Source organism: Dendropsophus ebraccatus, chromosome 12 (assembly GCF_027789765.1).
Source record: "Dendropsophus ebraccatus isolate aDenEbr1 chromosome 12, aDenEbr1.pat, whole genome shotgun sequence".
Lineage (NCBI taxonomy): Eukaryota > Metazoa > Chordata > Amphibia > Anura > Hylidae > Dendropsophus > Dendropsophus ebraccatus.
Window position 1 is genome coordinate 13,899,416 of NC_091465.1, and position 26,680 is coordinate 13,926,095.

General features: G+C 46.1%; 1 protein-coding gene across 6 annotated transcripts in view; it reads right to left on the minus strand.

Moving 5' to 3' along the window:
* Window positions 1-26,680, minus strand: part of LOC138770040 (protein CEPU-1-like) — a 515,073-nt gene that overhangs the window by 200,583 nt on the left and 287,810 nt on the right. The window lies entirely within an intron of this gene.

Genomic DNA, 26,680 nt, shown 5'->3' on the forward strand with positions numbered 1-26,680 from the left:
ATTGCTTAGTCTAATAGAGCCTTAAGACCGTGACTGCTAGGGTGTAGTAAAGGGTGAGGTAGGACAAGTCTTTCCTATACAGGTCTATCATATCTGCCCATAGCAGAACCCGAAAGATGACCCTGAAAGTGGGGGGCCATCAGAATGAACTACAGAAGAGCAAAACAGCCATTGCTTAAGTGACATTGAGAGGTGGCTGCTCCTCACGACCCTACTAACAAGCAAGCATCAGGGTGTTATTAGCAAAATATAGGCCTCCATCATCCGAAAGAAGGGTATAAAACATACGAAGACAGACAGCAATGAATGGGCCCCCTAGTATCTCCTGCTCGGAGGATGAAATGTAATGATAAAAACCTCTTCAGGTCGGAATCAGGGTGAGGAAGTAAGCGCTGTCTCTAGGTTGTATGCAGCCTCCGGTTAGATATGCATGCATGAAACTGGGTATTCCAAAACACACATCAAAACATGTAGCTAAGAGAGTGTTCCAAGAATGTGGGATGAATCGCCTGATAACGTTCTCTCCTCTTCTACATATGATGGAGGACATTCTCACATTGCGTATACGAGAAGGAACTGGACAGCTCAGACACATCATCACCTCTTCTACATAGGATGGAGGACACCATTCTCACATTGCGTATACGAGAAGGAACTGGACAGCTCAGACACATCATCACCTCTTCTACATAGGATGGAGGACACCATTCTCACATTGCGTATACGAGAAGGAACTGGACAGCTCAGACACATTATCACCTCTTCTACATGAGGCTGATAACAATTGACATTTTCACACTGTATATATAGGCAGGAACCAGGCAGCCTAGACATGTTCTCTTCTCTTGTACATAAGGTGGATGACATTCTCACATCATGTATATGAGCAGGAGCTGGACGGCCTAGACATGTTCTTTCCACTTCTACATTCTCACGTTATGTCTTGGACAATAGACGTGTTCTCTCCACTTCTACATTCTGACGTCATGTCCTGGACAATGTAATGAATTCCAATGCCGGCACTCAGTGTCTGTGGTGTCCCTTGTGGACTTGTGCCCTTCTCTTCTACATTCTAACGTTATGTCTTGGACAATGCATATGTTCTCTAGACTTCACAATTTCAAATTATGGCTTGGACACTGGACATGTTCTCTCCACTTCAACATTCTCACAATAATGGAGTTGGACACCTTACACATTCCCACCTCCTCTAAGGTGGAGGACTCTCTGACATATGAATGGTAGCTGTATGACTTTGACATGTGCCCTTCTCTTCTACATTCTCAGATTATGTCTTGGACAATGGACATGTTCTCTCCACTTCTACATTCTCACATTGAGGGAGTTGAAGACTTTGGACACATTCCCTCTTCCTCTACGTAAGGTGGATGACACCCTCACATTGTGCATATGAAGGGTAGCTGGATGACTCGGACATGTGTTCTTCTCTTCTACATTCTCATGTTGTGTCTTGGACAATGGACACGTTCTCTCCACTTCTACATTCTCACGTTACGTCTTGGACAATGGACATGTTCTTTCTTTACTTCTACATTGTCACATTGATGGAGTTGGAGACTTTGGACACATTCCCTCCTCCCCTACGTAAGGTGGAGGACACCCTCACGTTGTTCATATGAAGGGTAGCTGGATAACCCGGACAGGTGCTCCCCTCTTCTACATGAGGTGGACAACAATCATACATGGTACACAAGTTCTGTGGAAGTGGAAGGAGATGACAGTGGGAGTCTCCAGAAATCTGCTGCTGAGATGGACCCATTGAGCACAGCAACAAGAAATCACATCTTTTTCCACAGTTGTCAGATCTTACATGTAAATGTAGTGACTCATAAAGATCTTTTTCACATTTTGCATTTAAAAAACACAGGTCCATCTTCAGTCGTGAAGAATAACTTTACAGATTCACACATCCAGTTTCTGTTTAAGTGATGATTTTTTTAATTTTACATTATAGATTGTTCCAGTGTAGGAAGAAATATTGGTATCAGAAAAATAACAGGATCTCAGAAATAACAGAATATCAGGTCTTTTAGTGTTAAAGAGCTATGCTGTCCTGGACTCATAATAGAAATAAGACCTTAAAGGGGTTATTCCACCTGCCCAAATCGCCTCGTGTAATAGGACCTTAATTTACCTGCAGCTACAGATTTCCTGTATCTTGAAGCTAGAACGAACCCGGAGATAAGCTCTGCTCCACTTCCTGCAGTCCATCATGGTGCGGCTGTTACTAGAGATGGACTGGACCTAACAACTGGGTAGTGAACAGCAGATTGCAGAGAAGGGAGACACCTAGTGGTTACTTGTAGATTTGCTTGGGTTTTTTGAATACTCCTGCAATCAGATGAGCACAGAAGCACAGTTTAAAGCTAGAGTCCATGTAAGCCCGGGGCCTGTATCAAGGGACTGTCAGCGCCAACAAAATTACAGTCATTATTCCAAAGAAACAAAGATACGCATCCAACGTATACACATGGGTGGGTTTTGAATACACCCCACAACTTGGCTCCACAATGGTGGTAAAGGTCTCCGGTTTTGTTCCGCAATGTGTGTGAGGACGATGGTAATGAGAGACTTGATCCGTGTAAAGTTCCTGTGTATGAAGGCCATTTAATACAGTGGACTGAGGGCATGAAATCACAGGACTTCTGGTGGCCCCCATCACTTCCCATTAGGCCCCCAGATGTCTTGTGTGATTATCTGTGTGAAGTGATGAATTTTACAGGCGCTCGGTCTCTTCCCGAGCTGCCCGGGGTCTCTGCAGAAGAAGATTTTCTGTTTTAAATGATTTCTATTCCTCCCTGTGTAATTAAAATTTTACGAAGGCAGTTTTACAGCGTGCGGAGCCGAGCTGCTCTTTAGGGCTTATTATTTCACTACTTTTATTTCCATCTTTTTCATGTTCCTCAAAAAAAGAAAAATCAATAGAAGACGCTAAAAGTGCTGCTAAGTACCTGCAGCCTCTGTGGACTGTAACTCATTGAGGACCGGGACACTGCGAAACGCAAGGGCTGACTGTGAGAGAGGCGAGGGAAACCTAAGGAAACCGCACAAGAGCTTCCGGGGGGGCAGATTTCAAGAAGGGGCAAGGGGGAGACCCCAAGAAAACAAGAGCTGTTGAGGGGGCAGAATACTGCTATGGCGGTATGATGTGAGGATGACGATGATGTGGTGGTACAATGTAAAGATGATGGATACTATGGCAGTGACAATGCTATAGTGGTACAATGTGAGGGTGACAATGCTATAGTGGTACAATGTGAGGGTGACAATGCTATGGCGGTACAATTTGAGGGTGACAATGCTATGGTGGTACAATGTAAAGATGATAGATGCTTTGGCTGTACAATGTGAGGGTGACAATACTATGGTGGTACAATGTGAGGGTGACAATGCTATGGTGGTACAATGTGAGGATGACGATGCTATGTTGGTACAATGTGAGGGTGACAATGCTATGGTGGTACAATGTGAGGATGACGATGCTATGTTGGTACAATGTGAGGGTGACAATGCTATGGCGGTACAATGTGAGGGTGACAATACTATGGTTGTACAATGTAAAGAAGTTGATGCTATGGTGGTACAATGTGCGTATAATGATAATATGGCAGTACACTACCCATGGCTTTTATGGTGCTGGCCCTTTAATTGTGCTGTTCTGCCCCCGTGACTGGCAAAGCAGCTGCTGTGCTGATGAATAAATATGTCAGTGATTTCTCCAAAAATAAGACTTTATTGTTCCTGCTATTCCAGGGCGAGCAGAGAGAGAGCGCGGCCCGGGGAGCAGGATCACACATCTGCCTTCTGTAATGAGCAGGGATGTATGACCCAGAGACACAACAGATTTATAATCCATCTGGCTCTTCCTCTGCCGCCTCTATAAACTGCCCATTATAAGGTAAAACGTTATCACCGGTATAAAGACGCCCGGGCAACAACATCGCCCGCTCTTACTAGAATCTCAATAAAGAGAGAGCACTTCACAGAACCGCGCCCGGATCGCCACCAGAGGTTGCCTGATTTACGAGCCATTTACCGAGGTGATAAGAAGGTTTAAAGCCAGGTCACAGCGACATCGCCCCAGAAGTAAGAGCAGCGCGACCGAGGGGGATACAGGCAGACTATATACAAATATACCAGCCCCACCCCTGGATAGTTCCTCCAAGCCAGCTCTTTACCCCATTGCATCATTCTGTGACCTTCCACCACACAGGCCCCACTTACTGCCCCCTACCCTGGTTTCCACCATTACTCGCCTCCTGCCACCAGGCTAATAGATCAGGATTAGTTGTAGCCATGTCACTTATTCTTATTGGAGTATATGTGTAAGATACAGACGCTCCTCAGTATCTAACACTGAACAAGCAGCCAGAATGCAGAATATAGGCCCGAGGACGGAAACTGGGAAACAGGACTGATGTCAGGAGGGCACAATGGTTGCAATGGTTCTTCTATCTATCTATCTATCTAACAGTACCCCTTCTCTCTATGCTGGGTGTAAACCTCAGTCTAACAGTACCCCTTTTCTCTATGCTGGGTGTAAACCTCAGTACATATATATATATATATATATATATATATACAGTGCACAGTACCCCTTCTCTCTATGCTGGGTGTAATGCTCTATATATATATACTTACAGTGCACAGTACTCTTTGCTGGGTGTAATGCTCTATATATATACACTTACAGTGCACAGTACTCTTTGCTGGGTGTAGATCAAAGATTTAACCAGGCTCCATTCTCCATTGCAGTTTATAAGTTTGCACCTCTAATTTCTTAATGAAATTATCCGCGCTCCCGGTCCCTGGCGTCCCCCTCCCCCATTCCGCTAATCTACATAGAAGCTGGATTGGCGGCTCTGCGCTCCCTCCCAGAATCCCCATCCTCTCCAGATGCTGCGGGGACTTCTCCTGGGTGCTAAATACGTTATTAAGAATTCATTTTACCATGAAATTGACTGTTCACAACAGAGGCCGCACTTAATATACCGGGACAGGCGGCATCGAGAACCGCATTACAGGGAGCGCACCTGATTAACCCATTATATGCCACAGACCCCCGGATTACACTGGCGGAAAGCTGGAGGGAACCAACACATTAAACAGGCATGTCCCCAACAAAAATTGTTCTTTCAAATCAACTGCTGGCAGAAAGTGCCAAAGATTTGTAAATTACTTCTATTAAAAATCTTATGTCTTCCAGTACTTATCAGCTGCTGTATGTCCTGCAGAAAGTGGTTTATTTTTTCAGTCTTAAGAGCAGAGATGTTTGCTGCTGCTCTGGAAAGTTCCTGACACTGTGTCAGACTTGTAAGAACACATCACTTTCTGCAGGTCATGCAGCAGCTGATAAGTACTGGAAAACTGAAGTTTTTTGGTGAACAACCGCTTTAAGTGGGAGGAGCTGAGTTTTTCAGGTAAGAAGTTTACTGGTCTTGTAGAAGAAGTATAGTCCACAGCAACACAGATTGTTCCAGAAGAGGAGTGTAATGGTCTTTTGGAAGCAGCATTGTTCACAGCAGCACAGAGTATTCAAGGAAAGAAGTGTAATGATCTTGTGGGAGCATCATGGTCCACAGCAGCACAGAGTTTTGCTGAGGAGGAGTGTCCTGATCTTGTGGGAGGAGTATAGTTCACAGCAGCACAGAGTATTTCAGGTGAGGGGTTTTTATTGATCTTGTTGGAGGTGCCTAGTCCACAGCAGCACAGAGTATTCCAGGAGAGAAGCATGCTGATCTTATAGGAGGTGCATGGTTTACAGCAGCACAGAGTATTCCAGGAGAGAAGCATGCTGATCTTATAGGAGGTGCCAAGTCCACAGCAGCACAGAGTATTCCAGGAGAGAAGCATGCTGATCTTATAGGAGGTGCCAAGTCCACAGCAGCACAGAGTATTCCAGGAGAGAAGCATGCTGATCTTATAGGAGGCGCATGGTTTACAGCAGCACAGAGTATTCCAGGAGAGGAGCATGCTGATCTTGTAGGAGGTGCATGGTCCCCAGCAGCACAGAGTATTCCAGGAGAGGAGCATGCTGATCTTGTAGGAGGGGCATGGTCCCCAGCAGCACAGAGTATTCCAGGAGAGGAGCATGCTGATCTTATAGGAGGCGCATGGTTTACAGCAGCGCAGAGTATTCCAGGAGAGGAGCATGCTGATCTTATAGGAGGTGCATGGTCCCCAGCAGCACAGAGTATTCCAGGAGAGGAGCATGCTGATCTTGTAGGAGGCACATGGTCCCCAGCAGCACAGAGTATTCCAGGAGAGAAGCATGCTGATCTTATAGGAGGCGCATGGTTTACAGCAGCGCAGAGTATTCCAGGAGAGAAGCATGCTGATCTTATAGGAGGTGCATGGTCCCCAGCAGCACAGAGTATTCCAGGAGAGAAGCATGCTGATCTTATAGGAGGCGCATGGTTTACAGCAGCGCAGAGTATTCCATGGAGAAGAGTTAACTGATCTTGTAGGAGGAACATTGTCCCCAGCAGCACAGAGTATTCCAGGAGAGGAGTATGCAGACTGTGTATGAGTAGCATGGTCCCCAGCAGCACAGAGTATTCCAGGAAAGTCCTGTACATGTACGACACATCAGACTATACCTGTAATTTACGCAGTGATGTCAGTGATGTCATAGTGATGATGCTGTATGAAACGCATGTCAATGAATTAGATTATTTCCTCTGTCACCTGCAATCTCTGCCATCTGACGGCTCCCCCGCCCCGGTTACAGCTGCCATTCTCCCCCCGTTATCAGCTGCTCTGGGCTGCGCTCTTTCTGCCGCCATTTGTAACATTCCGGTGAAATAAATCCATCTGCCATGTAAACATTTCTATTCGTCTTCCAGCGTCTGACAGTGAAGCGATTCAGGCCTCGTTCATAATTCATTTGCCGCCGCTCGCCTTTTATTATCGGACATTTTTACACTTTGTTGCACTCAACTTTCTCTTCTATTTCATTCTGAGCTCATTCATTCACGTGAAAGCATCTGGGATCCCGGAGATGAGAGCGAGAGAACAGACGCAGGAAGCTGTGACATGTCGACACAAAAGCCGATGGAATACAAAAGCCGGTGCGGCGGTGCCAGCGACAGGGGATCCGCACCAAAATATGCAACCTGCTACCACCGGGGGACCCTGGCACAACTTTAAAGGGGTTGTACCCCCCCCCCCCCCTCATTTTTTTTTTCTCAGATCAACTGGTGCCAGAAAGTGCCAGAGATTTGTAATTTACATATATTAAAAAATCCAGTACTTATCAGCTACTGTATGTCCTGCAGCAAGTGGTGTATTTTTCCCAGTCTGACACAGTGCTCTCTGCTGCCACCTCTGTCCAGAGCAAGAAAAGTTTTCAGTGAGGATTTGTTACTGCTCTGGACAGTTCCTGACATGGACAGAGGTGGCAGCAGAGAGCACTGTGTCAGACTGGAAAGAATACACCATTTCTGCAGGACATACAGCAGCTGATAAGTACTGAAAGACTGGAGATTTTTCAATAGAAGTAAATTACAAATCTCTGGCACTTTCTGGCACCAGTTGATTTGAAAGAAAACCTTTGAGGGATATTATAGGAAACAATGTCTCCCGGACTATACAAATCTACGGCCACAGGAACAGACTGAGGCGAGAAGCCGTCACACTCCTCACAGAAGGGGAACTCTACAGTGTGGAGGATGAGAGTCCTGAGCATTGTCTGCGGCCGTTGCTGGAGACACTCTCTCATCCATAGAAGCCCTTTATGCCAGGACGGCCTGTGGAGATTCCTCTATCCAGACTTGTCTGCAGGATGTTTTTGATGTTTTTTACAGCGTCTCGCTTTTTGTTGGTAATAATTGTGCGGCGATGTTCTCTTTGTTGGTGCGCGCAGGTTGCGCGCGTTTCTTTTGGCTGCTGCCGCCGCTGCGGTGACATGCGTCTTTGTGCGAGGTGCGCGGAGAAGAGCTCACGCCGCTGTCCTCTTTCTCGGGGAAGATTTTCAAAGGCACGGGAACGATGAATTCATAATAAGGTTTATCGCACAAAGCGCTGTTTATATGTTTTGTGTGTTTTGACACTAAGTAATGAGCGTCGCTTTCATCAAGGCGCGGAGAGCTCTTCTATTCTGTCCTCCCCGCGTGTCAGCAGAACACGGGGAGAATCCTTCATATGTTGCTGTAAAACTAAAGGGGAACGGAATAATGGAGGTTGTTTAATCAGCGTATAGTGGATTCACTGTCCCGGTCTGTGTGAAGCAGACGTAATGCTGCCACCTGCGGACCAGCAGTAGTCACTGACCGTGGCCATGAGAACGACTTCTAGGACTACACCGTCGCCTCTCTCCTGCAGGACTGACGGGATATGGGAAGACGTCTGTGCTTGGACAGTGTTCACATTACCAGGCGGTATAGTACATGCTGTAGAGCCCATAAAGGGATCTTCTTTTATTTTATTGTCTTTTATCTTGTTCTTTATCATTTTACGCCTGAGTTTGGAGCTGTTGGAGCGTCTGTCCCGGGCTCTGCCTGACTGCCTGAAATGTCAGGGCTCCTCTGTGTGATGGGCAATGCTCATATCCCACTTGCTTCATAAAGGCCAATGGGTTGTAGTACCCCCATACTGAGGACCCCAGGGGCCCCAAACAGGGAGGCACAAGAGACAGCACCATCCTCCTCTGCTCAGGAAAATACACACAGGATTGTCACAGTTTCCATGAGGAGTAACGGAGGAAGAGCACAATGCAGGACACCTCCTCTATACTACACTACACAGGACACATCCTCTATACTATACTACACTACACAGGACACCTCCTCTATATACTACACCCCACAGGACAACTACTCTATACTACACCACACAGGACACATCCCCTATACTACACTACACAGGACACCTCCTCTATATACTACACCCCACAGGACAACTACTCTATACTACACTACACAGGACACCTCCTCTATACCACACCACACAGGACACATCCTCTATACTACACCACACAGGACACATCCTCTATACTACACCACACAGGACACTTCCTCTATACTACACCACACAGGACACATCCTCTATACTACACCACACAGGACACATCCTCTATACTACACCACACAGGACACTTCCTCTATACTACACCACACAGGACACATCCTCTATACTACACCACACAGGACACATCCTCTATACTACACCACACAGGACACCTCCTCTATATACTACACCACACAGGACACATCCTCCTCTATACTACACCACACAGGACACCTCCTCTATACCACACCACACAGGACACATCCTCTATACTACACCACACAGGACACCTCCTCTATACTACACCACACAGGACACATCCCCTATACTACACTACACAGGACACCTCCTCTATATACCACACCCCACAGGACAACTACTCTATACTACACTACACAGGACACCTCCTCTATACCACACCACACAGGACACATCCTCTATACTACACCACACAGGACACCTCCTCTATACTACACTACACAGGACACATCCTCTATACTACACTACACAGGACACCTCCTCTATATACTACACCCCACAGGACAACTACTCTATACTACACTACACAGGACACCTCCTCTATACCACACCACACAGGACACATCCTCTATACTACACCACACAGGACACCTCCTCTATACTACACTACACAGGACACATCCTCTATACTACACTACACAGGACACCTCCTCTATATACTACACCCCACAGGACAACTACTCTATACTACACTACACAGGACACCTCCTCTATACCACACCACACAGGACACCTCCTCTATACCACACCACACAGGACACATCCCCTATACTACACCACACAGGACACATCCTCTATACTACACCACACAGGACACATCCTCTATACTACACCACACAGGACACATCCTCTATACTACACCACACAGGACACATCCTCTATACTACACCACACAGGACAACTACTCTATACTACACTACACAGGACACCTCCTCTATACTACACTACACAGGATACCTCCTCTATACCACACCACACAGGACACCTCCTCTTTATACTACACTACACAGGACACATCCTCTATACACTACACTACACAGGACACATCCTCTATACTACACTACACAGGACACCTCCTCTATATACTACACCACACAGGACACCTCCTCTATTCTACACCACACAGGACACCTCCTCTATACTACACCACACAGGACACCTCCTCTATACTACACTACACAGGACACCTCCTCTATACCACACAGGACAACTACTCTATACTACACTACACAGGACACCTCCTCTATACTACACCACACAGGACACCTCCTCTATTCTACACCACACAGGACACCTCCTCTATACTACACCACACAGGACACCTCCTCTATACTACACCACACAGGACACCTCCTCTATACTACACCACACAGGACACCTCCTCTATACTACACCACACAGGACACCTCCTCTATACTACACCACACAGGACACCTCCTCTATACTACACCACACAGGACACCTCCTCTATACTACACCACACAGGACACCTCCTCTATACTACACCACACAGGACACCTCCTCTATACTACACCACACAGGACACCTCCTCTATACTACACCACACAGGACACCTCCTCTATACCACACCACACAGGACAACTACTCTATACTACACTACACAGGACACCTCCTCTATACTACACTTCACAGGACACCTCCTCTATACCACACCACACAGGACACCTCCTCTATACTACACCACACAGGACACATCCTCTATACCACACCACACAGGACACCTCCTCTATACTACACCACACAGGACACATCCTCTATACTACACCACACAGGACACCTCCTCTATACTACACCACACAGGACACATCCTCTATATACTACACCACACAGGACCCCTCCTCTATACTACACCACACAGGAGAGCTGTTGGGTCCTGTATATTACACCACAAGGCAGAGCTGAATTATTGGCCGCTTCTGATTCTCTCCTCACTACTCAGTATCCTATGTCAAGGCCCTATTACACGAAACGATTATCGTCCGTTACGGGCAATAATCGTCTCATCTTACAGAAGACAGCGGTCAGTCGACATTAACAACGTTGGCTGATCATTGTCTGTCGTTGTCTTTCAACATGTTACAAGACAAACGACTATGATAGCAGCGATATTCTAGCAATCACCCGTGCAGCCCCCCTGCAGCTGCCCTTGGCCCCCTGGCTCTCACCCGCTCACTGGCGACGCGTTTAACAGCGTAAGCAGCGAGCGGGGTATGAGGAGCAAGCGAGCACTGACCGTCGCTTGTTTGCTCCTCTGCATTGCTCCTTGTAATAGGGGCTTCAGAGGTGCGGGTTATGGCCTGTCATTGTTTCTGAATGTGGATGACAGCGACGATTTGTCTCCCTCCTGGAGATAACCATCCGTCTACAAAGCGAATAGATCACACGCTTTCATTTCATTAACTGATAATGGAAATCAAGCAAATAAAATAAATGAATGAGGAGAGGCAGACGACACAGCCCACCCAATCCTGCCGCATCCCGGGGTGCAGAGCCCGGTGTGACATATGGTGGGACAGCAGGGGAGCAGACAAGGATATCAAGGACATACAGAGATGTAAGGGAATATAAGGGCTTCCTCAACGACTAAGCACAGACTGGGATTTTCAAAGGAAGCAACTCACATCATTTGCATGAATCTCTTCATTCTCTTACATTGTGTCATAACATATATGTAGATAATGGACCATGTTCTCTATACACGAGGCAAAGAAAGCCTGAGGGACACTGACACAAGACACCTGAGAAGATCATCAGGTGGTCTGCGCACTGATCCCATAGATGGAGCCCTGAAGCACTGTACACTGGCTATATACCATATGAAACCCAAACCGCTGATCATATATGAAAGTCTGGACACTGATTATATACTTTTTGAAGCTCTGAGCATTGATCATATATGAGCAGATGAAGCCCTGGACACTGGTCATACTGTATGCTGTGTAGAGCACTGGTCAAATACAACGCACCCTGAGCCCTGGTCACATATGATGAACACTGAGGATCGGTTACATGGGATGTACAGTAATCAATGGTCACATAGCTTGCACGCTAAGCACTGGTCACCTAAGATAAACACTGAACGCCGATCATATGGGATGCGCACTGGGCCCTGGTCACGTATAATGAACTCTAAGCACCAGTCACATACGATGCACACTTTGCACTGGTCAAGTATGATGAACACTGAGGATCGATTAACTGGGATGTACATTAAGCACTGGTTATATATACGCTACTGGTCACATAGGTTGCACATTGAGGATCGGTTACATGGGATGTAAATTGAGCACTAGTCACATAGCTTGCACGCTAAGCACTGGTCACGTAGGATGCACTCTGTGCACCGATCACGTATGATGAGCACCAAGGTTTGGTTACATGGGATGTGCATTGAGCACTGGTCACGCTAAGCACTGGTCACGTATGATGAACACTGGCGATCGGTTACATAGGACATGCATTAAGCACTGGTCACATAGGTTGCACGCTAAGCACTAGTCCCATAGGATGCACAGTGAGAATCGGCTGGATAGGATGTGCATTGAGCACTGGTTACTAGTCAAATATAAAGCTATGGGCACTGGTCATGTATCATGCAAACTGGGCATCCATCACATGTAATACACACCAAGCTCTGGTCATATAAGTTGCACAGAAAACATTGGTCACACAAGATGCATTTGCAGCAATGTTCATATATAAAGCTTTGGGAACCAGTCATGTATGATGCACACTGAGCTCCGGTCATATATGATGCAGAATGAGCAATGGTCACATGAAGATCTGGTCATGTATAATATACACTGTATGATATATACTGATCCGGAGTTCCAGTCTCCTCTGATCTCCGGTCACATACAACGTGCACCTTGGGCCCCCTCACGTATGATGCATGCTGAGCACCAGTCACGTATGATGTACACTGAGCACGTTCTTGTTTCAGACTGTGACTTGACATTTTTCTCGAGTCTTTTTCTTCTTTCTGAGGATAAGGAAAGTGACATTTGAGGTGACAGCGACAGACAGAAAGAGATTAATATTTTGTGTCTGGAAAAAAAAGCCCTGAGCCCGTCAGAGAGAGCAGCATGAGCCACAGAAAAGATATCGGCCAAAGAAAGGAGAATGGTGGCGGCGAGCCAAGGGAAGGGCATCCAGAAATCACACAGCGAGGAGCGGGGAGAAGGTGGACGCGGCTCCCTCCGACCACAGAAACTCCAGAACTGAGGGGGGGACAAGAGAATCTCAGGCTGGAGATGTGAGGCTCGGCACTGGAGCCAAGTGACCCACAGAGCGACAGATTACAATCAAGATGGAGGAGAAGTGGGGGGGCAGGAACCGGCCTCATTTTATACATTACTGAACTATATGTCAGGACACAGAGAGACGCTCTCTGCATATTCACTGCACATTACAAGGAAGAAGAAAGAGGAAACAATTGACTAGAGCAGAACGAATCAAAGGGGAGAAAAGCTTTGGCGGGAGGAGGGGAGCGTGTCGACTCTGCCAGCCTGTTGTGGTTGAAAAGACCCACTTTACTCCAGAGCAAGCGCTTATGTTATTATCCCTCTCAGCAGGCTGCCAGAAAGCTGCAATTTCCTCTTAGTTAATCAGAAAAGTGCGAGATGCGACAATCGCTTGCTTGGCCAGCTCGCAGAGGGCTTCTATCGCTCACAAAACGGAACAAAGGAGTGCTAATAACACCCTGCAACGCGCAAACAGAGCGGGAGAGGGTGACGCCGGGTCTGTCGTGCGCCCCTCCCCTCTGTGCCGACATCCAGGGATGGGAGGGGGTCAGAGAGATGCTGCCGTGGAATGTTATTCATTCCAGGTCACAAACATCGGAGAACTGCGCTGACCCGGCTCCGGCAACAAGGTGACGTCACGGCAAAGACTAAACCGGGAGAGAGTGGTGGATAAGAGGCGAACCTGATCATAGTGAGGTGACAGGCACCAGCAACCTACATAAAGAGGTCATAGGCACCAGCGACCTACAATGATAGGACAGAAAGAGTCCAGACCTGAGCCAATGGTCTATAACCAAAACCTTGGGAAAATATACTATGTAAGGTGTACCAGAACTGAAGAACCGGTGCACATCATGCAGCACATTTCTTATGTGTTCTGGACGCTTTTTGCACCTGACTACACAGTTTGGAAGTGTTTAGGAAATGAGAGGGGGGAGTTGTAAAATCCCACTGTGTTACGTGACACAACTTCTGACAGTCTTGGTTTTATGGTAACTAAAGATCAGCTGTCGCCCAAACCCCTGCACGTGCATGCTTTGCTGGTCTGAATGTGCATGTAATTTCAATAGGGAGACGAGGAGAGTTGCTCCTCTGGCTGCAGCTTATTTTGTAGAGAAAACATAAAAATCGGGACAACTTTTTACTAAAGTCAATGGGGGCCTTAACATTAGAAAAGCGATAATACATGTGTTGAAAAAGAAGGAGTGTAGGTCCTACACTCCAACTGGTAATTGATAAAACCTTGTAGCTTTATTCCATTGCAAAAATTAAGTTCCACAAAGGAACACACAGCAAGACAATACATTTCACATAACACGTCGTCTTGCTGTGTGTTCCCGTGTGGAACTTTTAATTTTTGCAATGGAATAAAGTTACAAGGTTTTATAAATTACTCATTGGACTGCTGGACATACATTTCTTCCTCTTCAATTCTTGTCTGGAACATGGGTTGGAAACATGGGCTGGATTTGTGCACCCCATTTATAAGATCTGTCCCGGAGCTGTGTCTAATAGGTGAGCTTACACACCTCCATTCTATCTAATAATACATGTGCCCCATTGTGTAAGAAACTTGCCCAAGGGCCGGTGTGACCAGGGGCCATACACAGGGGACAAACGGATTATAACTATTCACAATATATTAAGGCCTCATGGAAGCCATGATGGTGCCATATAGCGACACCTGTCCTCTATAGGGTCCCACTGTAAGAAAGTTGTAGGTCTTTTTACTGGATACCATTACATGTAATAGTACTATTCCATCTTCTCTTTTGGTGGTATACTGATGTATATACCAGAGACAAAAACAACCTTCTTTAGACTTCGGTCTGGCAGTGGAAGCCTATGGATACATTTAACATGTATATGGTAGCAAGAGGTCCAACAGTATCCACGTGGAATAATCTTTAAGACTTTATTGAAGGATCAAGAGTACAACGCGACAATTCGGCTCACCCTGAGCCTTGTATTCTTGATCCTTTAATAAAGTCTTAAAGATTATTACATTTGGATACTGTTGGACCTCTTGCTACCAGTTACCTGGTCCACTTGGGATTGTGGACCAACCAGTGTGCATCTGGGACTTTTGGTGCTGTTGAACTTACTATTTTTCCTACATTTAACACGTATGTCAGGATCTTCATTGGCCTTCTAAAGGAAAGCGTGTACAGACACCTTGTCATACATCACATACACCAAAAACTACAAAAAGAGGGTTTACAGCCTCACTGTCCTCCATAATTGTCATACAGGCCCTTAGTTCTTAGGACCATTTCTATGCTTATTTCCATACCATCATTGATGAAGGTCCGGCATCCTCTCCAGTCCTCTGTATTTCTTCTGTTACTAATAACCCGCTGTTTCCTTTATTTTACAGTAATTCCCAGGGACACTGCGGAGCTGTGAAGATGCATCGCAGCATTTCATGCACAATAGGAAGTGTCTGGAGAGGCCTTGGAAACACAATCGCAGAACATTCGCCGCACTTGTCACTGATGGGTTTGTTTTGCATCTGAAAACAAGACGCGAAAAGCTAAAAATAGACAAACGTGCAAGGATGAGGCCTTGGCGCCTCGAAAATCTACCCGCAATGTGCAGCAGCAAAGCACTTTGTATGGTAGTAAGACACAGAATATAACAGCTGCCTGACTCACAATTGAGTGGGGGTCTGTCACGTCTTCAGACACCTGGTAGATTGGCCACAGGACAATGAGTGGTCGGTAAATGCTGTATGTTACCTATGAAGTGCGCAATCAATTACATGCTCTCATACATGCATCATACCCTGACTTAAGCTACATAACACAGCGGGATCTCATATAAAAATGCCGCCCCTCCATGGGGGTCTTTCAAGGTTCCAGCATCTGGCAGCTTGGTGATGGGATAATGAGTGGTCAGCACGTGCACAATCCATTACACATATGTATTGCTGGTTCTACGACTAATGAAACGATCAGCGGGGTGGGATTCCTAAACATACTGTATGTTCATCTTGTAGATAGGGTCATGGCCCACACGCCGCAGCCCCTCCTCTCACCATGTCGGGCTATAGGCATCTGCTTGTGTTCTTCAGTAGCTGGTGCAGGGGGGTGAGCGGCTCCTCTAATCTGGGAGCATCTGTGCTTCTACAAGATAATACAATCCCAGCCCATAAATCCGCTCTCTCCAACAACTTCTTTCCGACTGAAGCGCTCCCCGTCAAGGTCACTAGTTCTACATATTGACGAGATTTTTATTTCATCCTGTGGTCAATAGCAGAAAAGTATTAGGCAATTACAGCTCACCACACGACAGGCATTACGGGCCATCTGCAGAACCGGCTGAAGATATTGAAGGATGAATTCTATTCTGCTGCTATAAATGCCCCCACCACCACCACCATTAACACGGCCGTTCCTCTATGGGAGCTGGAGGAGGCACAATCTAGAAAGCAGCACCATGTAAAGCAGCATTTAGCTTCTAGGAATGAATTTTCTCCAGTCCTTGTTCCTGGAGGCGATCCAAGAATAAACGCCAAGAAAGTTGTGTGTGTTCGGGACCTGCGCCGTCTCCGCTGATCCCATCATCCGTCGTCTTTGAGCTGCAGCTGCGGCCGTCATTGGCTTTTACAGCACTTTAGCACGTTAAAGAATAACAGAAGAGATCACTGATCTGACCTGTCACACCGTTGGCTTTACTCATATTCCAGCATCATGGAGTTTATTGTGTGCAACTATAGTTACTGCAAAGTGTCCACGAATCTCAGAATCCTGCCACCAATCTGGTAATTTATGGAGCGGAGGAGGGGAAAGTCATGTGGAAAAGGCTTCTGTCTTATGGTCACCTAGACTCTGTAAGACAATAGTCTACAATCTGTTTGATAGTCGGGTAGAGTCTATGAGACAGTCACCTATAATCTCCTCGTTTCCCGCATGTCTGTGCTGTTACATACACCGACATCGATCGTGCGCGGGGGAGGGGGGATGGGCGCTGTGGGCACAGAGAGCTGTAGGAGAGGCTGCACTGGCAATCATCTGGGTGGCCCCTACTACACAGGGTGACAGCCAGCAGACCATCGATATCGTTATCGGGATTTAAGGTCATGCTTTAAATTAACAATCAACCAACATTGTGCGTTGTGCCTTTAAAACATGACCTATTACACTAAACGTTTATCAGCCGGATCGGATGGTACTCAGCCAAGTACGGCCGATAATCGCTTTGTGTAATAGTACCCTAAATGAGACAGTCTCCTGGAGTTTGTGCGATGGCCAGCTGCAGTCTATGAGATGGTCACCTACAGTTTGTGTGATGGTCAACTGCAGTCTGCGTGACAGTCAGCCTGGGTCTGTGATATAGTCAGCTACAGTCTGTAAGATGGTTACTAAGAATCTATGTCATAGGGCAAAAAGACGTTCCAGTTGGTATTACATATGCTCACAGCGACTAGGAGTTTGATAGCCCGGGGGTGGAGGCAAAAGTCTGCCCCTTTCCAACTCGCATTCTATACTATGGTACAAGATGTGCGCACCATGACGCACCGTACTGCTAAGCTCAGTAACAACATGGAGGCATTTGACGTAATCTTGCCCCCATGGGATTCATATTGGATAAGAACGGAGTATAAATAACCTGGTATTAGTTCAGATACTTGAATTGTTGGGACTCTTTTTATATGTCTTCCCCCTTAGGGCCCTATTACATGGAGTGATAATCTGCTGAATCAGGCCTATAAGGCAGATCATCAATCTGTGTAATAAAGACAATGATCAAAGACTGATCACGTCTTTATGTCCAGACCTAAAAGAAGATAATAAACTGTATATATTACCTCTCCACACTCCCTGGTGTTCTCTTTGCTTCTGCCCGCTCCCCAGAGCCACCAGTACAACTGCAGAGCCAGTCTCTGAAGTGACAGGATGCTCAGCCAATCACTGGCTGGGATGGGACCGCCGTGGCCAATGATTGGCTGAGCAGCCTGTCACTTCAGAGACTGGCTCTGCAGTAGTACTGGTGGCTCTGGGGAGCATGGAGAAGTCAGGAACACAGTGGAAGCATGAAAAGGAAGCATATACAGTTTATTATTTACTATATACAGCAAGGGCTGAACAACACTTACGATATATATATATAATATATATATATATATATATATATATATATATATATATATACACACATACACACTCACACAGCCCTTGATGCACAATAAACTAGTCGTGAAATAATCTCAGTAAACGAGCACTGATCTAGCAGAACGGCACTCGCTTACTGAATTGATCGGGCCGTGTAATACGACTCTTATGCTTTTGCTTCTTCTCTTGTCAGTTTCTTCTTTTGGAATTCTCTTGTTTTCCCTATTGATAAATGTCTCTGTTGTGTACAAAGCAGTCTATTGTGATATTCTTTGGACCTCTTATGTTATATTTATTAATGTATACTTATCGCTAGTGCCTTACTGTATATTTGCCTTTCTGTACACACTGTTCTAAAATCTATTTTTCTTTAATAAAAATACAGCTGGAAAAAAAATCTATGTGTCACAATCTGTGAGACAGTCAGCATGAGCTTCTGTGATGGTCAGTTAACGTCTGTGACCGTCAGCTACAGTATAATCTGTGTGATGTCAGCTACAGTAAGGGTGGTATTACACGAAGCGATTATCGTTCGAATAATCGTTCAATCGGTCGTATTTGAACGATTATCTTTAAGTGTAATAGTAGACAACGATTAAACGACGAACGATTGGTCGCTGGTCGTTTAATAGGTTTTGAATCTATTTTTATCGTTTGTCTTTTACACATCGTTCGCACATCGTTCGTTTGAATAAGATGTCGTTAGCCGTTCCCTGTTCATTCGCAAATTGAAAGGGGAGTGTTCTTGAATTTTGTTGCTCCAATATAACCGATAATCTTTCCGTGTAGTAAAACGAACGATTATTAGGCAACCGCTATTGCGATCGTTGGAGATCGTTTATCGTTAATCGTTAATTGAAAAAACATGAATTACTAACCGGTAATTGCTTTTCCTCGAAGCCCATGACGGCACCCATGGAGAGGTCCACCTCCCGCTCCTCTGGACAGGAAACAGTTCACTGGATCCATAAAAGAAGAGACCGCCCCTTCATCGCCAGTTCGTTACCAAGGAAACTCAGGAGCATATCTAAATCTTCTTTGGAAAATCAATATATTTTCATTTCTTTTTTTTTTTTTTTTTTTTTTTTTTTTAAAACTTCTACTAGTTTAATATCATATAATACTTCTTATATGACTATCTCAATACAAAGTCTTACTACTAGTGTAAGGTCAATATATACAATATTAGGGAGGGTATTAGGCGGGTGCCGTCATGGGCTTCGAGGAAAAGCAATTACCGGTTAGTAATTCATGTTTTCCCTCTCGCCCTATGACGGCACCCATGGAGACTAGAATAGGAATTACGCCTAGGGTGGGACCACTGCCTGCAATACCCTTCTCCCAAAGATTAAGTCTTCTTGAGAGGATAACTGGAGCCTATAATGCTTAAAAAAGGTATGGGGGGAGCTCCACGTAGCAGCCCTGCATATTTGCTCAATAGACACTGAGGCTCTCTCTGCCCAGGATGTGGCTACTGAACGGGTAGAGTGAGCCCCGAAACCCTGATGGTACTTCGATACCTGCGGTTAGATAGGCAGAAGAGATGGTGTTCTTAATCCACTTAGCTATCACCTGGGCAGATGCAGCCTTCCCTCTATTCTTTCCCTGAAAGAGTATTAAAATATTATTGGAAAGCCTCCACTGTTCTGTATTCTGTAGATAATGAATAAGACATCTCCTGACATCTAGACAGTGAAAACGAGACTCCCCCTCATTAGAGGGGTTGGGGCAGAATGAGGGGAGTACCACTTCTTGGGATCTGTGGAAATCAGAAACTACTTTGGGAAGGAAGGCTGGGTCTGGAGATAGTATCACCCTATCCTCTCTAATAGACATATAGGGTTGCTGAATGGAGAAAGCTGATATTTCTCCTACTCTCCTGGCCGAGGTAATAGCTAGAAGGAAGGCTAACTTCTGAGAGAGAATCTTGATGGAGAGATCTGCTAAGGGTTCAAACGGAGGTTCTGTTAGCTGGGAGAGAACTAGATTCAAATCCCACGGTGGGAGCTTGGGCTTGATGGAAGGGAAGATTCTATCTGTTGCCCTCATGAACCTCCTAACCCAGGGATGTTCCGCCAGTTTAAAGTCAAAGAGGGAACTAAGAGCTGAAATCTGGACCCTAATAGTACTAGGCCTTAATCTCTTATTTAGACCTTCCTGTAGGAAATCTAGTACTACTGGGATATCTGGAGGAACTAATACATTAATGGGTTTGTTTACAAACCTACAAAATGCTCTCCAAGTTCTAAGATATATCTCTGATGTGACTCTCTTTTTACTGGCCAGGAGGGTGGTGATGACCTGCTCTGAAAGCCCCCTGTCTATGAGGATCTGCCTCTCAATAGCCATGCTGTCAGGTGGAGATTCTTGACTTCCGGATGGTAAATTGGACCCTGACTGAGAAGATCCGGAGTCTCTGGTAGAACCCAGGGATCTGTAACTGACATGACCCTCAACCAAGAGAACCACACCCTCCTGGGCCAGAATGGCGCTATCATGATGACCAGAGCTTTGTCCTGCCTGACCTTCCTGAGAACTCTGGGGATCATCCTGAACGGGGGGAAGGCATACAGGAGTCCCTGATTCCAAGGATGGGCTAGCGCATCTATCCCTATCGGGTTGTCTGATGGGCTCAGGGAGAAGAACCTCTCTACCTTTTTGTTCGCTTTGGAGGCGAAGAGATCTATTACTGGAAGACCCCATTTGGCACAGATCTGCTGAAACACTTCTACTGACAAGCTCCACTCCCCCTGGTTTAACTGGTGTCTGCTCAGGTAGTCTGCTTTTACATTCTCTGACCCCTTTAGATGTAGTGCTGTGAGGGAGGAGAGATGAGGTTCTACCAGTCTGAAGATGAAGTGTGCGACTCTCATTAGCTCTCTGGATCTTGTGCCCCCCTGGTGATTTATGTACGCTACTACTGATGAGTTGTCTGACTGGACCTTTACATGTCTGTCTCTTAGAAGGGGTAGGGCCTGGGATAGGGACATGAAGACTGCCCTCAGCTCTCTGACGTTCTGAGACAAGGCAGCTTCCTCTGGCTTCCATAACCCCTGGAGCATGATGTCTGTTGTGTAGGCTCCCCAGCCCCGAGGGCTGGCATCGGTAGTTAGGATGACTTCGTCTGAGCGTACCCAGGGAACCCCCTTTTCCAGATTTTTTCTCTGGGTCCACCAACTTAGGGAACGTACTGTCTGTGGAGAGAGAACACATAGAGAGTCTAAGGAGTCTGTAGATCTATCCCATTGAGAGAGGATCTGTGTCTGCAGTGTTCTGGAATGATACTGGGCCCAGGGGACTGCGGGAATGCAAGAGGTCATTAGACCTAGAACTGACATGGCCTCTCTGACTGTAGTGCTCTGACTGTACATGAGGTGTTCTATTTTAGTCAGTAACTGGGTCACTTTACTAGCAGGTAGGAAACATTTCTGAACACGGGAATCTAGGAGAATTCCTAAGAATTGGCAGGTGTGAGAAGGGGTCTTGACTGATTTCTCCTCATTTATTTCCCATCCTAATTTCTTAAAAATGACTTCCGCCTGTGTGATCTGAGATTGTAAGATCTCCGGAGAATCAGCCACCAGGAGAAAATCATCTAAGTATGGAACAATGATGATATCTTGTTCCCTTACATGTGCCATCACCTCTGCCATAACTTTTGTGAATATTCTGGGGGCCTGTGAAATACCGAAAGGCATGGCCCTGTATTGTAAGTGGAGGAAGGAGCCCTTGAACCACACCGCAACCCTGAGGAATCTCTGGTGTTCTGGGTGAACTGGAATGTGATAGTACGCATCCCTGAGGTCAAGGGTCGCCATGGAGCAATCTCTAGAAAGATTCAGAATGGCTGAAGATATAGTTTCCATTCTGAATTTTTCATAGGTAAGGAACTTGTTAAGGGGCTTTAAATTAATTATGGTACGAAAGGTACCATTTGGCTTCCTGACCAGGAAGAGAGTGGAGTAGAAGCCTGCTCCCCTCTCTTCCGCTGGTACAGCGACCAATACCTGTTTATCCAGGAGAGACTGCACCTCAAGTTCCATGGCCTGTTGACGCTCTGGATCCCGGAATTGAGTGGTGACAAATCTACTGCCTAGAGGGGACACAAACGAAATTTTTAAACCATCCTTTATTGTGTTCAAAATATTCTTACTGGATGATATTTTATCCCACTCCTGGTTATATAGCGAAAGGCGACCACCCACCGGGGCCTGGCGTCATTGGGGATTGGGTTTTTTGGCAGAATCAGCAGCATTGAACAACAGCCCTCTACCCCTTCTAGAGGTCCTCCATTCCCTTCTACCTGAAGGGCCTCCCCGCTGACCACCCCTACCTCTGCCCCTATAATTACTTTTGGGAGGCTGGGGTACCACTGGAAAGCCCTTCTTTCTATCTGAAGCTTTCTCAAGGACTGCATCAAGGGTGGAACCAAAGAGAAATTCCCCCTCACAGGGTACGGCACATAGTTTTGCCTTTGAAGTAATGTCCCCTTTCCAGTCCCTTAGCCAAACTGTACGCCTTGCAGAGTTGGATAAGGCAGCAAATTTGGCATTTAGTTTTAAGGTATCTGCTGAGGCTTCCGATAGAAACTTGGCTCCCTGGCTAATATTGGGGAGGGCAGCCAATAATTCTTCCTTAGGGGCATCGTCCCTAATCTTTGCGGTTAGTTCCTCAATCCAAATGTCCATAGATCTGGCTACAGATGTGGCCGCAACAAGAGGCTTAAAAGAAGCAGCAGCTGCCTCCCAACCTTTTTTAAGGTAGACCTCTGCTCTTTTGTCCATAGGGTCCTTTAGGGTAGCAGAGTCATCAAAAGGCAGGACCCCTTTCTTAGCTATCTTCGCTAAAGGTGCATCCACTTTAGGGGCTCTATCCCAAACAGCTGTCTCCTCTTCATTAAAGGGATACCTGCGCTTCATTGCCCTGGGCACGAAGAACTTTCTGTCTGGGTTGTTCCACTCTCTTTTAATCAGGTCTTTAATAGTATGGTGGATAGGGAATACCTTTCTCTTCTTTGGGGTAAGGCCCTGAAACATTCTGTCCTGTACAGTCTTGGACACAGGACTGTCCTCTAGTTCCATAGTGCGTCTTACTGCACTGACTAACGGATCAACCTCTTCTATGTTGGACTCTAAAGGTTCCGACTGGTGAGACTCGGTACCAATCTCCTCACCAAAATCCTCTGTCTCGGACATAGGATCCTCCTCATCTGTCACCGTGCTGGGACCAGGCCTAGGTTCAGACCTGGAGGATTCTCCAGTCTCCACGGGGACTAGGGTCTGTGAGGGAAGGGATGATTTAATTTCCCCTTTAATAAGCTCCTTAATGTCCCTCATGAAGGATGGTGTTTCTTCCTCCAGGAACCTATTACGACAGGAGCTGCATAATGTCTTATTGTGACTACTCAGCTTCCTGTCACACACAGGACATTCCCTGGACTTAGTACGGGATGTTTTCATCTATAAGAAAAAATATACATACTATGTGTAAATATCTCAAAGCATTATAAATATTGTGAGGGTACCAAGTTAGCCCCTGTCATACCGGTTGAGTCTCAGAAGGGGTCTCAGGATTATCTGCGCGCTCTTCCATTGGAAGTAGATGTGTCTGCAGAGTTTGCACGGAGCGTGCTGAATGCAGAGATTGGCAGCCGGGAACGTGCTGAAAATGCAGAGTGCACAGCCAGAAGCCTGCTGAAATACCTGCTCAGCGTGGACGCCACCTCGATGACTGCTGGGCTCCCCTTCTTAAATCCGGCGCCAAGGAATGGCTGGCTCCTCCCCTCCGCCGCGCGCCAGCACACCCTCTCCGGATCGTGCCAGGATAGGCTCACCTGACAGGCCCCAAGCCTGTGGCCCGGAAGAGCACGGCCCCGCCGGAACCCCTCCCCGGAAGCAGTCAGAGCGTCCCCGGACGTCAGACGCACGTGACGTCACCACGTCGACGCGCGCGTCCCGCCCCGGAAGTGCTAGGACCGCCTGCTTACCGGAGGACGCGTGGCCGCTGACCGGAGAGCCAGGGAGGATCCGGAGGTCGTCCATCTGACAGGTGCTGGGGAGAGAGCCAGTCTTGGCAGCTGCTTCGTTAGAAGACTTACGCCGCCGGGGATGTCGGCAGTAAGGTAGGTAAGCCGGTTGCCCCATTCCCCTCTTCCTATGATGGATCCTTTGGAGAGGTGGGAGAACCACCTCCTGCCTCCTGCTCCAAAGGACAGGAAACAGAACTGGCGATGAAGGGGCGGTCTCTTCTTTTATGGATCCAGTGAACTGTTTCCTGTCCAGAGGAGCGGGAGGTGGACCTCTCCATGGGTGCCGTCATAGGGCGAGAGGGAAAAATCGCTTCGTGTAATACCACCCTAAGGATATGTTCACACTGAAGAATAGGCGAGGAATTTCAAGCAGAATCTACGTCAATATGCACTCAGAATCCGCTTGAAATTCCACCTGTAAAATATGAACATTTCTATTTTCCATTGTGTATAATGGGCTTTCCACTCATTCGTGCACATGGCAGAATTTCCGTCAGGAAAATTCTGTAGTGGATCCGCCTTACATATCAATTCTTTGAGCAGATTGCGCTAGAGGAATCCTATAGAAGTCAATGGGGCTTGAATTCTGCTTTCATTGCGCTCAAATTCTACTCCAATTCGTCCAGAGCTGAATAGGGGAGGAATTTCTAGCAGCAAACTTTCCTCTTCAATTATAACACAGGGAGCGGTTAGTGTGAGTTCGACTGCTAATGACTTGGCGAGGTTAACCTATGTGATGTCTATACCCTAAAGACAATGGTGTATAAAGTAAAGGAAAAAGGGATTCTAGGTCCTCTAGACAAGTCAAAAAAGAAGGTGAATAATTACAAATAATGAGATATAAAGGTAATTTATAAGATAATTTTACTGGTAGATAATAAAAATGTTGTATATAGTATATGTCGTGTAACCAATAGCATGATAAAAACATATATTAAATAGCAAGTGACATGATAAAACACAAATAAATACAGATATAATATGTAGAATATATGATTTATACCAGAAATAAAAAGATCGTAAAAAATGGCAAAAAAATAAAAGAATTTAAAAAGAAAAATGTAGATGAAAAATAAAAAATGGAAAATGAAAAAAGGAAAAATGAAAAAAAAAATGATAATAATAGATGAAAAAAATGAAAAAATGAAAAAATGGTGGTATAAGATTATAAAATTGTGCACATGATTGGTATACCGAACATCTTCAATTCATCAGCACTATGCGCTAAAATTAATAATGGTAAATCATATGATTGTGGCAGAGTTCATAGTATGATGGCGCTTATATAGCACTTGGTTACGCCAAACGTTCATGAATGTGCGCTACTCAGATCCAGTTGTGAAATCTTAAATGGTAGCATTCATGTGGCGAACTGTTCATACGGCAAATGAGCCTGATATATAGTCAGCAGGAATAGGTTGAATAATGTTTATCGCGTAAATATAGCGATGTGCATGCAATTGCTAGTACATTCATGTGGTGTGTATTACACCTCTCACCGTTCCTGCGAGATGAAGGGTCCCCGGAGCGGCTGGCTTGTGCGCTCAGACTTGCCGGTCTTAGTTTAGCTCTTCCTAATGCTGGAAGCATGTACCGTGCTCAGCCCAGGTATTAATGAAGATCGGAGCTCCGTACATGCGCAGTGAGTTGTGTTGCCCGCGGGACCTCGTGCTGATGTTGGCGCCAAATAGATGTTTGAGAAGGCTGTTAACGTGGTAAGCTTTTAAGCATTAGTTCTTAGGTAGGATATTGTTAGTAGCTTACCACGTTAACAGCCTTCTCAAACATCTATTTGGCGCCAACATCAGCACGAGGTCCCGCGGGCAACACAACTCACTGCGCATGTACGGAGCTCCGATCTTCATTAATACCTGGGCTGAGCACGGTACATGCTTCCAGCATTAGGAAGAGCTAAACTAAGACCGGCAAGTCTGAGCGCACAAGCCAGCCGCTCCGGGGACCCTTCATCTCGCAGGAACGGTGAGAGGTGTAATACACACCACATGAATGTACTAGCAATTGCATGCACATCGCTATATTTACGCGATAAACATTATTCAACCTATTCCTGCTGACTATATATCAGGCTCATTTGCCGTATGAACAGTTCGCCACATGAATGCTACCATTTAAGATTTCACAACTGGATCTGAGTAGCGCACATTCATGAACGTTTGGCGTAACCAAGTGCTATATAAGCGCCATCA